At 37.4% G+C, this 12,772-nt stretch overlaps 1 protein-coding gene across 2 annotated transcripts in view; it reads right to left on the bottom strand.

Annotated features, from left to right (window-relative positions):
• ACER3 (alkaline ceramidase 3) overlaps positions 1 to 12,772 on the bottom strand; it is a 149,411-nt gene that overhangs the window by 97,670 nt on the left and 38,969 nt on the right. The gene's annotated exons all lie outside the window — the stretch shown is intronic.

The raw sequence follows: 12,772 nt of genomic DNA, 5'->3' as shown, positions 1-12,772 counted from the left end.
TAGGTACTGTATTCCTTGACCTCCTAAGTGCTTGAGAATATTGTCTTTTGCTTTATACTCAAAAGATAACTTAGTTATAAAATTTTGGTGTCTTTTTTTCAAAAGTTTTTAAGTATTATTATACTGTCTTCCAGACTGAATATTACTATGAAAAACTTTAAAGCTAGTCTGAATTTTTTGTACGTGACTTCCTTTTTTGTCTGTACTCCTGATGAATTCTTTCTTTCTACTTGACTGTGTATTTGAGTACAACTGGGCATCCAGATAAGATAGATTTTATACCTACCCTATCTCTATATACAGCTAAGGAAATACAGTATTAAATTAAAGACATTGCTGACTCAAGTTAGCCTGACAATCTAACTGCAGCTGGGGTGCTACTGATACAATTTACAATAATCCTCAACACAAGTCATATACCTAGGTACAAATCTAACAAAAGGTGTGCAAGATATAATACTAATAAAACTCCCAGCAGGTTTTCTGGGGACAAATTGATAACCTGATTCTAAACTTTATATGAAAATTTAAAAGGCCAAAAAGAGTCAAGACATCTTGTGTACCAACAAAACTAGAATATTTATACAACTAGATATCAAGGCCTATTAAGAAGAAGATAAAGAAGTAGAACAAATACGATTCCAAGAACAAACTAACATTTAGCCACTTGATTTATGACAAACATGACCCTGAATACAGTATGAAAAGGACAGTGTATTCAATAAAGGTAAATGGATCAACTGGATATTTAATTTACATGGGGGAAAAAATGAATCTGGACCCCAACCTCACACTTCTCATACAAAAAATAAATTCCAGATGTACTGCAGATCTAAATGTGAAAGGTAGAACAGTATAATTTTAGAAGAAAACTTGGGAGAACATCTTCCTGACCTTGGAGTGGCAAAGAGTTTTTCAATAGGACATAAAAACAATTAACCACAAAAGCAAAAGGACTAAACAGAAGCTAAGACTTTAAACCAAGAAGAATAAAAGGTTGCTTTTAAAAACATAATTTAAAGAATAATAGATATGAAATGACTTTGTAAATAAGAGGATAAATACATACTAGCTAATTTAAACTTACTGAACAAAAAGAATGTACAAAAACTTATCACAGACTGAAAATTTGGGGTTAAAAATACTATTAGTCTGGGTCCAATCAGGAGAGACAAGCCATAGTTATTTGAACAGGGAAAGTTTACTATAAAGAATCATTAACAATAAGAGGGAATTGTAGCAATGAGAGATTGGCTGTGCTGTACTAAGTCGCTTCAGTCATCTGACTCTTTGCAACTCTATGGAATGTAGCCCGCCAGGCTCCTCTGTCCATGGGATTCTCCAGGCAAGAATATTGTAGTGGGTTGCCAAGCCCTTCTCCAGGGGATCTTTCTGACCCAGAGATTGAACCTGTGTCTCCTGCATTAGCAAGTGGGTTCTTTACCACTAGTGCCACCTGGGAAGCCCAAAAGATTGGCTCAGTTCAGTTTGGTCACTCAGTTGTGTCCAGCTCTTTGCGACCCCATGGACTGCAGCATGCCAGGCTTCCCTGTCCATCAGCAACTCCCAGAGTATTCTCAAACTCATGTCCACTGAGTCAGTGATGCCATCCAACCATCTCGTCTACTATCGTTCCCTTTTCCTCCTGCCTTCAATCTTTTCCAGCATCAGGGTCTTCCCTAACGAGTCAGCTCTTTGCATCAGATGGCCAAAGATTCAGCTTCAGCATCAATCCTTCCAGTGAATATTCAGGATTGATTTTCTTTAGGATTGACTGGTTTGATCTCCGTGCAGTCCAAGGGATGCTTAAGAATCGTCTCCAACACCACAGTTCAAAAGCATCAATTCTTCAACACTCAGCTTTCTTTATGGAACAACTCTTACATCCGTATATGACTACAGGAAAAACCATAGCTTTGACTAGACGGACCGTGGTCAGCAAAGTAATGTCTCTGCTTTTTAATATGCTGTCTAGGTTGGTCATAGCTTTTCTTCCAAGGAGCAACCATCTTTTAATTTCATGGCTGCACTCATCAACTGCAGTGATTTTGGAGCTCCAAAAAAATAAAGTCTGTCACTGTTTCCACTGTTTACCCATCTATTCAGCACAAAGTGATGGGGCCAGATGCTGTGATCTGTGCTTTTTGAATGTTTAGTTTTAAGTCAGCCTTTTCACTCTCTGCTTTCACTTTCATCAAGAAACTCTTCAGTTCCTCTTCACTTTCTGCCATAAGGGCAGTGTCATCGCTGTATCTGAGGTTATTGATATTTCTCCCGGCAATCTTGATCCCAGTTTGTGCTTCATCCAGCCCAGGATTTTGCATGATGCACTCTACATGTAAGTTAACAGGGTGACAATATACAGCCTTGACATACTCCTTTCCCAGTTTGGAACCAGTTTGTTGTTCATGTCTGGTTCTGCTGCTTCTTGACCTGCAATACAGGTTTCTCAGGAGGCAGGTAAGGTGGTCTGGTATTCCCATCTCTTGAAGAATTTTTCAGTTTGTTGTGATCCACACTGTCAAAGGCTTTACTGTAGCCAATAAAGCAGAAGTAGATGTTTTCCTGGAACTTTCTTGCTTTTTCAATGATTCAATGGATGTTAGCAATTTGACCTCTGGTTCCTCTGCCTTTTCTAAATCTAGTTTAACCATCTGGAGGTTCTTGGTTAACGTCCTGTTGAAGCCTAGTTTGGAGAATTTTGAGCATTACTTTACTAGCATGTGAGATGAGTACAACTGTGCAGTAGTTGGAGCATTCCTTGGGATTGCCTTTCTTTGGGATTGGAATAAAAATTGACCTTTTCCAGTCCTGTGGCCACTGCTGAGTTTTCCAAATTTGTTGGTGTATTGAGTGCAGCACTTTCACGGCATCATCTTTTAGGATTTGAAATAGCTCAACTGGAATTCCATCACCTCCACTAGCTTTGTTCATAGTGATGCTTCCTAAGGCCCACTTGACTTCACACTCCAGGATGTCTGGCTCTAGGTGAGTGATCACACCATTGTAGTTATCTGGGTCATTAAGATCATTTTTTTGTATAGTTCTTCTGTATATTCTTGCCACCTCTTCTTAATATCTTCTGCTTCTGTTAGGTCCACACCATTTCTGTCCTTTATCATGCCTATCTTTGTTCCCTTGGTATCTCTAATGATCTTGAAGAGATCTCCAGTCTTTCCCATTCTATTGTTTCCCTCTATTTCTTTGTACTGATCACTTAGGAAGCCTTTCTTACCTCTCCTCACTATTCTTCAAATGGATATATCTTTCTTTTTCTCCTTTGTCTTTCATTTTTCTTCTTTTCTCAGCTATTTGTAAGGCCTCCTCAGACAACCATTTTGCCTTTTTGCATATCTTCTTCTTGGGGATGGCTCTGATCACCACCTCCTACACAATGTTAGGAACCTCTATCCATAGTTCTTCAGGCACTTTGTCTATCAGGTCTAATCCCTTGAATCTATTTTGTCACTTCTACTGTATAATAGTAAGGGATTTGATTTAGGTCATACCTAAATGGTCTAGTGGTTTTCCCTACTTTCCTCAATTTAAGTCTGAATTTTGCATAGGAACCTGGAATGTTAGGGCCATGAATCAAGGTAAATTGGAAGCTGTCAAACAGGAGATGGCAAGAGTGAATATCAAACACCCTTAGGAACTTGTCCTTAATCTGCCCTCTAGAATGCCAAGGAAAAGTGATCACCTGGAGTGGAAAGCTAATGGCCACTGGTGCTGCTGACTGCAGTAGTGAAGGAGCTGGCAATGGAGAAGGCACGTAAGCTTTAGGATCTGGGCACTGCATGGGACAGAAGCTGGATGAACACTTACACTGCAAGGGGCAGGCACTCAAGAAGCCACAAAGCCAGCGCACCAGAACCAGGAAGGGAAAATCTTCCTCTCGCAGTGTCTCTCCAGCGCCCTCTACTGACACAATTTAACATCTGCCTAGTTGCCAAAGGAAACAAATTTAAAGGGCACAGGTCCATTTTCACGGAGCACGCAATGCATGATGATTTAGATCTAAGAGATAATATACCGATAACTATTATTGATAACAATTATAAAACTATGTGTTTTTACCAAAACATATGTTTATTATTGCTGGGACAACTATGCTTGGTGATGGTTCCCCAAGCACCAAAGTAAGAGAGTTTTAAGATAGTAAAGCAATGAATTTTTTTTTCATATTTTCTACAATGTGGTTATCCTGTTTTTATAATTTAAAATTAAGATATCAATAACATAAATAAATGATAGAAAATAAAGGCTAAATTTCTTCTACTAAGAGTTTAATTGAGCTTGAGGTGCTTCCAGAAAATTCAATTAAAACAGAGTTTTTTCCCCCCAGAAATAAAACTAGAGATTCATTCATATACCACACAATAGTGTACTAAAACATTAAAGTAAGAAAGACCTTTTTTTTCTAGAGGGAATCCTGTTTGGATACGGACAAAAGGGATCTTTTAAACTCTAAAAACTGTGGTATTTTTATACTCTGAAATACAGTATCTTTGAATTCTCCTCTCAATACAAATTATGGGTGAGGCTGACAACATTTCAGTAATTTCAAAATTTATTAATCGGTAAAGTCATATTTTAGCAAATGATAAGAAAACTCAAATATCAAAAGTATAAGAAAGAAGGTCAGGGGAAACAGGTAATGTGCAAAAAAGTTTGAAATAACGCTGAATGAAGATGCAGTAGCTTCAGCATGACAGTAGGTGGAGCCAGTGTGCTCAGCAGTCTTAAAACAGCTCCTAAATTGAGCAAAATACATGAGTCCTGGGGCAAAGGAGTAGACAATTTAGGGCTCAGCTGTATTTACAATTGTATAACCATTACCCAGAGCTAAGGGTGAAAAAATAGAACCATTAAAACCTGGTGAAGCTGAAAAAGTGATCTATACTGCTTCACTGCCACTGCTGAGGAGCCCTCCTGAGCAGTCAGCAAATGAGCTAGATGAAAGCAGTTACTGGTTTGAGCCTGAAAGCAACCCGGTACTTTCCTCAAAGCAAGTTCATTTTGTCAAATATTTTACTGCCTATCCAAGTGTTCAAATAATGTTAAAGACTCTCAGAGCTTCAGAGTCTTTGGAGCTGGAAAAAGGGAGATCAACTCATTTAATCTCAATTATAGAAGGCAACATTCTGTCCATACCTATTACCACTTTCTGTGTGAACTTGGCAATTTATGCTTAAGTCTTAGTTTCTTGACCCATAAAACACAGGAAAATACTATTTAAATAATTAAAATTATAAAAATAAATACAACCAAATAACACATTATAAAGATTATTTCTGATATGAGAAAGATCCATGGAACATTATATAGGAACTTCCACAATCTTGCTGTGCTAAAAATTAAGTGCTGCCTGGGAATTGTCTTAGTACTTAAATCAGCTCAAGAACAGCTGTCACAAGGGAGAAAGTCTGTCTTCCAATCCAGACCAATAACAAGGAGAGCTGAGTACTCTGATTCACCAAGTTTAAAATATACATATATGTGTGTGTGTGTGTGTGTGTGTGTGTGTGTGTGTGTGTGTATGTTACAGGAGCTCCTTAGCAGCTGTTGCTAAACTTGTCACAGTACTGCTTCTGTTCTATGTTTTAGTTTTTGGCCACAGGTATGTGGTATCTTAGCTCCCTGACCAGGGATCAAACCTGTACCTCCTGCACCGGAAGGCGAAGTCTTAACCACTGGAACACCAGGAAGTCCCTAAGCAGCTTTTAATTAAGACAGAAATCAGAATAAAAACGAAAAACAAATACAGGTCTGTCTTACTTTAAAAAGTGATAAACACAAAGCAAGCTCAATTTGACAAATATTCATTAAGAATTTTTTATGGGCAAAGCACTGAGTCAGGAAATAGGAAGAAAGGTTTGCAACCCTGGTTCCTGTCCTGAGAAAGTGTATACACACACACACACACACACACACACACACACACACACACATTTAGTAGGAAAGACAAACAGATAAGCAGCTAGTAATGGAGAATGGCAGGATGAAAGGGCACAAACAGTATATAGAGGGAACCCAAGAAGAGCTTCAGTAAGGCGGTAGCACTTGACCTGTCTTGAAAGAAGGAAAGGTAAGTATTTATCATTATCAATACAAGAGCACCTTATTTTCACTGCAGTACATACAGTAGCTTCAAAACATTTAATTTATGAAAACTTTTTTCACATTATTTTTTAAAAACATCTCAGTTACACTTTCACTTTATTGCATTTAAGTTATAACAAAAATATTTTAAAATTACATATTATAAAAATGGAAATAATCACATTAAATTCAAGAAGAAGTACATTTTAGATTTGGGAAGAAAGGCCAGAAACATAGTGGTAAAGACATGAGAGAAGAACTGGGGAGCTCCTATCAATTACAGCTCAGGTAAACGCTTGCCTAACAAGACAGAGGTTATAGGGTGGGAAAGAAGAGCAGAAAGAGCACTGGTGGTGGTTCAGTCGGCAAGTTGTGCTCAACTCTTGCGACCCCATGGACTGCTGCCTGCCATACTCCTCTGTCCATGGGATTTCCCAGACAAAAATACTGGACGCAGTTGCCATTTCCTTCAGCAGGGGCTCTCCCAACCCAGGGATTGAACCCATGTCCCCAGGACTGCAAGCAGATTCTTTACCACTAAGCCACCGTGAGTGCATGCTAAGTTGCTTCAGTCTCTCTGACTCTTTGTGATGCTATGGACTATAGCCCACCAGGCTGCTCTGTCCATGGGATTCTCCAAGCAAGAATACTGGAGTGGGTTGCCGTGTCCTCCTCCAGAGGAATCTTCCCGGCCCAAGGATCAAAACCATGTCTCTTACGTCTCTTGTATTGGCAGGTGGGTTCTTTACCATTAGCGCCACCTGGGAAGCCCACTAAGCCACAAGGGAAACTCAAAAAGAGCATTACTTGTACATAAGACTGCTTTCAAGAAGGGTCAAAGATGAGAGCTGAACAGTGAGAATTAATAGTTAACAGATAAGCATGATAGAGAAGAGAGTCAGGAAAACAAGGGAAATAACATAGTCTTAAACTCAGTCGAGAAACATTTGATGAAATCAAGATTTTTTATAATCCCTACTTCCTCTCCATTTTTATTAAAAGTTTCTTTGCAGGGCTCAACTCAATAAAGTCAGTTTTGCCTAATCATCCTACTGAAAATGATCATTCTCTTCTTACAGCACTTACTGTTCTAATCTTTCATCTGGCACTTAGCGTAGACTGTCTTCCACAGACAGCTCTTTTCACTAAATCAGAATATAGATATTTATGTATTACCTCTTTAAGTTAAATTTCTTAAGAGCAGTTGCCTTACATTTACCCATTCATTCAATAACAAATACTTACTGAGCATCTACTTTGAAAGGCACTGTAAGGGAATACAAAAGAAAACCAGATAGACTGCCCTCACACAAATCAAACTAGTAACAAATTCACAAAAGAGTAAAGGTACTTAAAACCAAAGTGACATTATTTTAGATGCAATTCAATTATGATATAATGGAGCCATTCTTTACCCTCAAATAAATTTAACATTATTCATCACGACTAATTTCACTATAATTTTTCATTTACTTAGAGTTGAAACGCATCTCTTAAAAGTCATGAATGTACAAGTCCTATAAAATGCATTTTATAACTTTAATAAAAATGCAAACTACTTATTACTATTAAATCTCACCAAGGACACCCATCCATATTTTATGATTTAAGTTTTTTACAACTGCATAAAAATTTTCCTAAGCTGACTTAAAACATGCAAACAATGTTTTTAAAATAACTTATTCTCATGTATATTAGGCACAAGGGGAAAAAAATGGCTATTACACTACCTCCAAGTTATTCTGATCAAGACTCAGGGATTTCCTCCACCAAATATGAGTGATTAGGGTTCTATAACCTTTTTCTTTAAATGCTCTAAAGGAAAATGATAAAGGCCATATATGATTAGCCCACAGCTAACATCTTACTCAAGGGTGAAAATCTGAAAGCATTTCCTTTAAGATCAAGAATAAGACAAGGATTCCACTCTCACCATTTTTATTCAACATAGTTTTTAAAGTCCTAACCACAACAATCAAGACAAGAAAAGGAAATAAAAAGAATCAAAGTTGAAAAAGAAGAAGTAGAACTATCACTGTTAGCAAATTACATAATACCATACACAAAATCCTAATGACACCACCAGAAAACTACTGGAATTTATTAATGAATTTGGTAAAGTTGTAGGATACAAAATTAATAAATAGAAATTTGTTGCATTTCTATACACTAACAATGAACTACCAGAAAGTGAAATTATGAAAACAATCTCATTTACAATCAGATCAAAAAGAATAAAATACCTGGGAATAAATCTAACCAAGGAAGTAAAAGAATTGTACTTGGAAAACTATAAGATACTGATGAAAGAAATTAAAGACAACACAGATGGAAAGATACACCATGCTCATGGGTTGGAAGAATTAATATTGTTAAAGTGACCATTCTACTCAAGGAAATCTACAGATGTAGGGCAACACCCATCAAAATACTAATGGCATCTGTCACAAAACTAGAACATAAAATTCCAAAATTTGTATGGAAACACAAAAACTCTGAATTGCCAAAACAATTTTCAGAAAGAAGAACAAAGCTGGAACTATCATACTCCCTGATTTAAACTATATTACAAAGCTACAGTAATCAAATCAGCATGGTACTAGCACAAAAACAGACACATAGACCAACGGAACAGAACAGAGCCCAGAAATGAATCCCTACTTATGTGGACAACCAATCTATGACAAGGAGGCAAAACTATATAATGGGGAAAAGACAGCCTCTCAAATGGTGTTGGGGGAAATTGGACAGCTATTAATACATGCAAAACAATCAAACCATATAAAAGATGTGGGAGTTCTCTGGTGGCTGGTGGTTAGGATTCTGGGCCCTCACTTCTGTAGCCCAGGTTCAATCTCTGGGTGGGGAGCTGAGATCCTGGCAAGCCGAATGGTGTGGCCAAAAAAAAAAAAAAGACGTGAGATACACACAAAGATGCCTGCACACACAAACACCCAATGAACTACTTACTACACAGTGATTAAGACTGCAATTTTGACATGTGCAACATGGATGGACTTGGAGGGTATTATGCTCAGTGAAATATGTCAGACAGAGAAAGACAAATACTGTATGATTTCACTTATATGTGGAATCTGAAAAAACAATAAACATAGCTAAATAAAAACAAACTCATAGATAAAAGAACAAACAGTCAGTTGGCAGAAGGAATAAGGATGGGGAGAAGTAGGGCGTGGATAGGTGAGGGAGATCAAGAGGTCCAAAGTTCCAGTTACAAAATAAACAGGTCACAGGTATGAAATGTACAGTGTGGTGATTATTAAAGCCAGTAACTATTTAATATCTTTGTATGGTAACAAATGGTAACTAGATTTATCATTTTGAAATGTCTAGAAGTAATCAAATCACTATGTTGTTTATATACCAGGAACTAACACAACATTGTAGATCAATTATACTTTAAGAACAAATTAATAGAAAAGGTACAAAAAAAACCAGAAAAGGTACAAACTTCATTATAAGATGACTGTTTTATAATGTGTGTGCTAAGTTGCTTTAGTCATGTCCAACTCTGTGAGAACCTATAGACTGTAGCCCACCAGGCTCCTCTGTCCATGGGATTCTCCAAGTAAGAATACTGGAGTAGGTTGCCCTGCCCAGGGAACCAACCTGAGCCTCTTATGTCTCTTGCACTGGCAGGCAGGTTCTTTACCACTAGTGCAAAATCATATAGGAATGTAATATACATATGATAAATATAATTAGCACTGCTGTATGTTATATATGTTGTTAAGAGAGTATATCCAAGCCGCTTTCCAGAATGATTGGAACAAGTATTCTCCTATTAGCAGTATGTAAGGGTGAATGGTCACAGTATAAAACCCTAAATCTGAACAATACAATCTCTTATATAAAAGATGAAAAATTATATATCATTATATTTCTTTGGATTATTGAACTATTTTTGTCTATAGATTTTTCATTTTGTTTATTAATAATATATTTTATGAAACATTTGTTCAGCCCATTTAACAACCTTAAGGCTTAATCTCCTCATATGTACATTAGGCATAATACCTATCATTATGATAAAATGCTGCAAAAGTACACTGAGTTGGTACACAACAAATGTTACCTCTTCTCCTAAGATTTTATTCTATAATAAGATATAACAGTTTTAGTCTAATAATGTGAAAGAATTTAGAAAAATACACACCTATAATCATTTCTTAGAAAAAACAGTAATAGATTCATTGGAATCTATATATAATCTTTCAAAATAGGAATAAGAAATGGTTATTCTAATATTTATTGTGAAAATTATAGTTGGTATACCATGGTTAAAGGCTTCCCTGATCATGCATGGTAAAGAATCTACCTGCCAATGCAGAGACACAAGAGACCCGGGTTCAATCCCTGAGTCAGGAAGAGCCCCTGGAAAAGGAAATGGCAACCCACTCAGTCTTCCTGCCTGGGAAATCTCATGGACAGAGGAGCCTGGGAGGCTACAGTCCATGAGGTTACAAAGGAGTCGGACATGGCTTTGTGACTAAACAACAACAGTATCATAAGCAACAATAATTTCATAAATCTGGACACTGTTGGCTTATTTTCTTCGAAAATAGTCTTGTAAATCTGAACAGTTAAAAACGAAGAAAGAAAAAAAAATGAAAGCACTCAAAGTCACCACATGAGATTGTTATCCTTGTTGCCAACAATATGAAAGAGGTAACCACAGAAACAGATACAATCATACCAGCAGCAAGTCCACTCACAGCAAGTTAGATAAATACCACAGGTTTCACAATAGATTCATTTGAAATCATATCTGGTGAGTTGTAGTTTACAGAAGACTTTCAAATGCAGAAGCAATCACTGGGTAACAACACAAAAATTGCTAGACAGCAAGTAGTGGTATTTCTTATAAGAACTGGTTCCTGGCCCAATCTATATCATACAAAACATTATTATTGATCCACTCCTTCTCTAGGAATAGGTGAAGAAAAGAGGGAGTCATGCTACACAACATAAACTTTAATTTCAGAAACTTTAAAATGCAGAAAAAAGAATAAGGGCACCAACACATCTGCCTAGAGCTGATCACTGCTTATATTTTGTCTTGTCTGCCTCAAAGTTTTTATTTTAATAAAGGGAATAAACTATTAATATTACAGATAAAGTCAAAGTCATCGATCTCTCCAGTTCAATTTCCCTTTACAGACTTCCGGAGGTAATGGCTGGTGTTAATTTGAAATGCATTATTGAAATTCATTAAAAAGTTATTTTACATATATGTCCATAAACATAGAGTTTAAGCTTTGTGTTTTTGATGTTTACCTAAGTAGAATAACTCTGTATGTATCATTCCACCAATAGTTTTTGTTTTGCTTTATATAGTTTTTAGTTAGCTATTTTTGGCTACACTGGGTCTTGGCTGCTACTCGGGCTTTACCCAGTTGTGGCAGCAAAGGCTACCCTCCAGGTGCCACGTGTGGGCTTCTCACTGTGGTGCTGCTCGCGAGGCAGAGCCAGAGCTCTAGGGCACAGGCTCAGTGGTCGTGGCGCACAGGCTTATTGCTGTGCTGCGTGTGGGATCTTCCTGGATCAGAGATCAAACCAGTGTCTCCTGCATTGGCAGCAGATTTTTTACTACTCAAGCAACAGGGAAGCCCCCCACCAATAGTTTTTATTAAAAAAAATTATAACTGAGAGATCCACTAGATAGTTGAAGGATGCTCTAGTTCATTTCTTTAAATTACTGTACAGTATGCTATTATAGGAATATACTAAATTTTACATATCTATTCTCATTTTAATGGACATTCTAGGCTGTTTCCTATGTTTTTCTATTAAACAGTATTTCAGTGAAATCCTTATTTATGTACATGTACACAGGTGTTTGCTGTATACATACTTCATATATATATAAGAGTCTTTCTAGTAGGGGTAGAAGGAAAGGAAAAGATGAAGGAGTGGAGAAGCATCCTAGCTATCACAGAAAGCAGAAGGACAATGGACAAAGAATGGGAATGCTCACTGGAGTAGAGTTCCCTTACATCCATGCTCACTACCACTGCCAGATTTCAGGCTCTTAACTTGACTTGTATGATAAAAAGTATAGTAAGTGAAAAGTTAAAGAACAATGCATGCTGTGAGTATTATTTCACAAGCAGTAAGTCAACAGATACTGTTTCACTTTTGATAGAGAAATGCAGGTTCAATGTTTTTTTTAATTTAAAGGTAAGCAAAGGTTAAAGCATCTGCCTGCAATGCGAGAGACCTGGGTTCGATCCCTGGGTCGGGAAGATCCCCTGGAGAAGGAAATGGCAACCCACTCCAGTATTCTTGCCTGGAGAATCCCATGGACAGAGGAGCCTGGTGGGCTACAGTGCACGGGGTTGCAAAGAGTCGGAAACGACTGAGCAACTTCACTTTCACGTTCACTTTCCTATAGAACGGAAAAAGTGTGTTTTCTAAATTACTTTTTAAAGACATGTAACTGTCCAGCTATGGTTTTTCCAGTAGTCATGCACAGATGTGAGAGTTAGACCATAAAGAAGGCTGAGTGTTGAAGAACTGATGCTTTCTAACTGTGGTGTTGAAGACTCTTGAGAGTCCCTTGGACTGCAAGCAGATCAAACCAGTCAATCCTAAAGTAAATCAATCCTGTATATTCACTGAAAGGACTGATGCTGAAGCTGAAGCTCCA

The sequence above is a fragment of the Odocoileus virginianus genome, chromosome 10, assembly GCF_023699985.2.
Source record: "Odocoileus virginianus isolate 20LAN1187 ecotype Illinois chromosome 10, Ovbor_1.2, whole genome shotgun sequence".
In the NCBI taxonomy this organism is placed as follows: domain Eukaryota; kingdom Metazoa; phylum Chordata; class Mammalia; order Artiodactyla; family Cervidae; genus Odocoileus; species Odocoileus virginianus.
The sequence above is the reverse complement of the archived record's forward strand: the minus strand, read 5'-3'. Positions and strand labels throughout refer to the sequence as shown.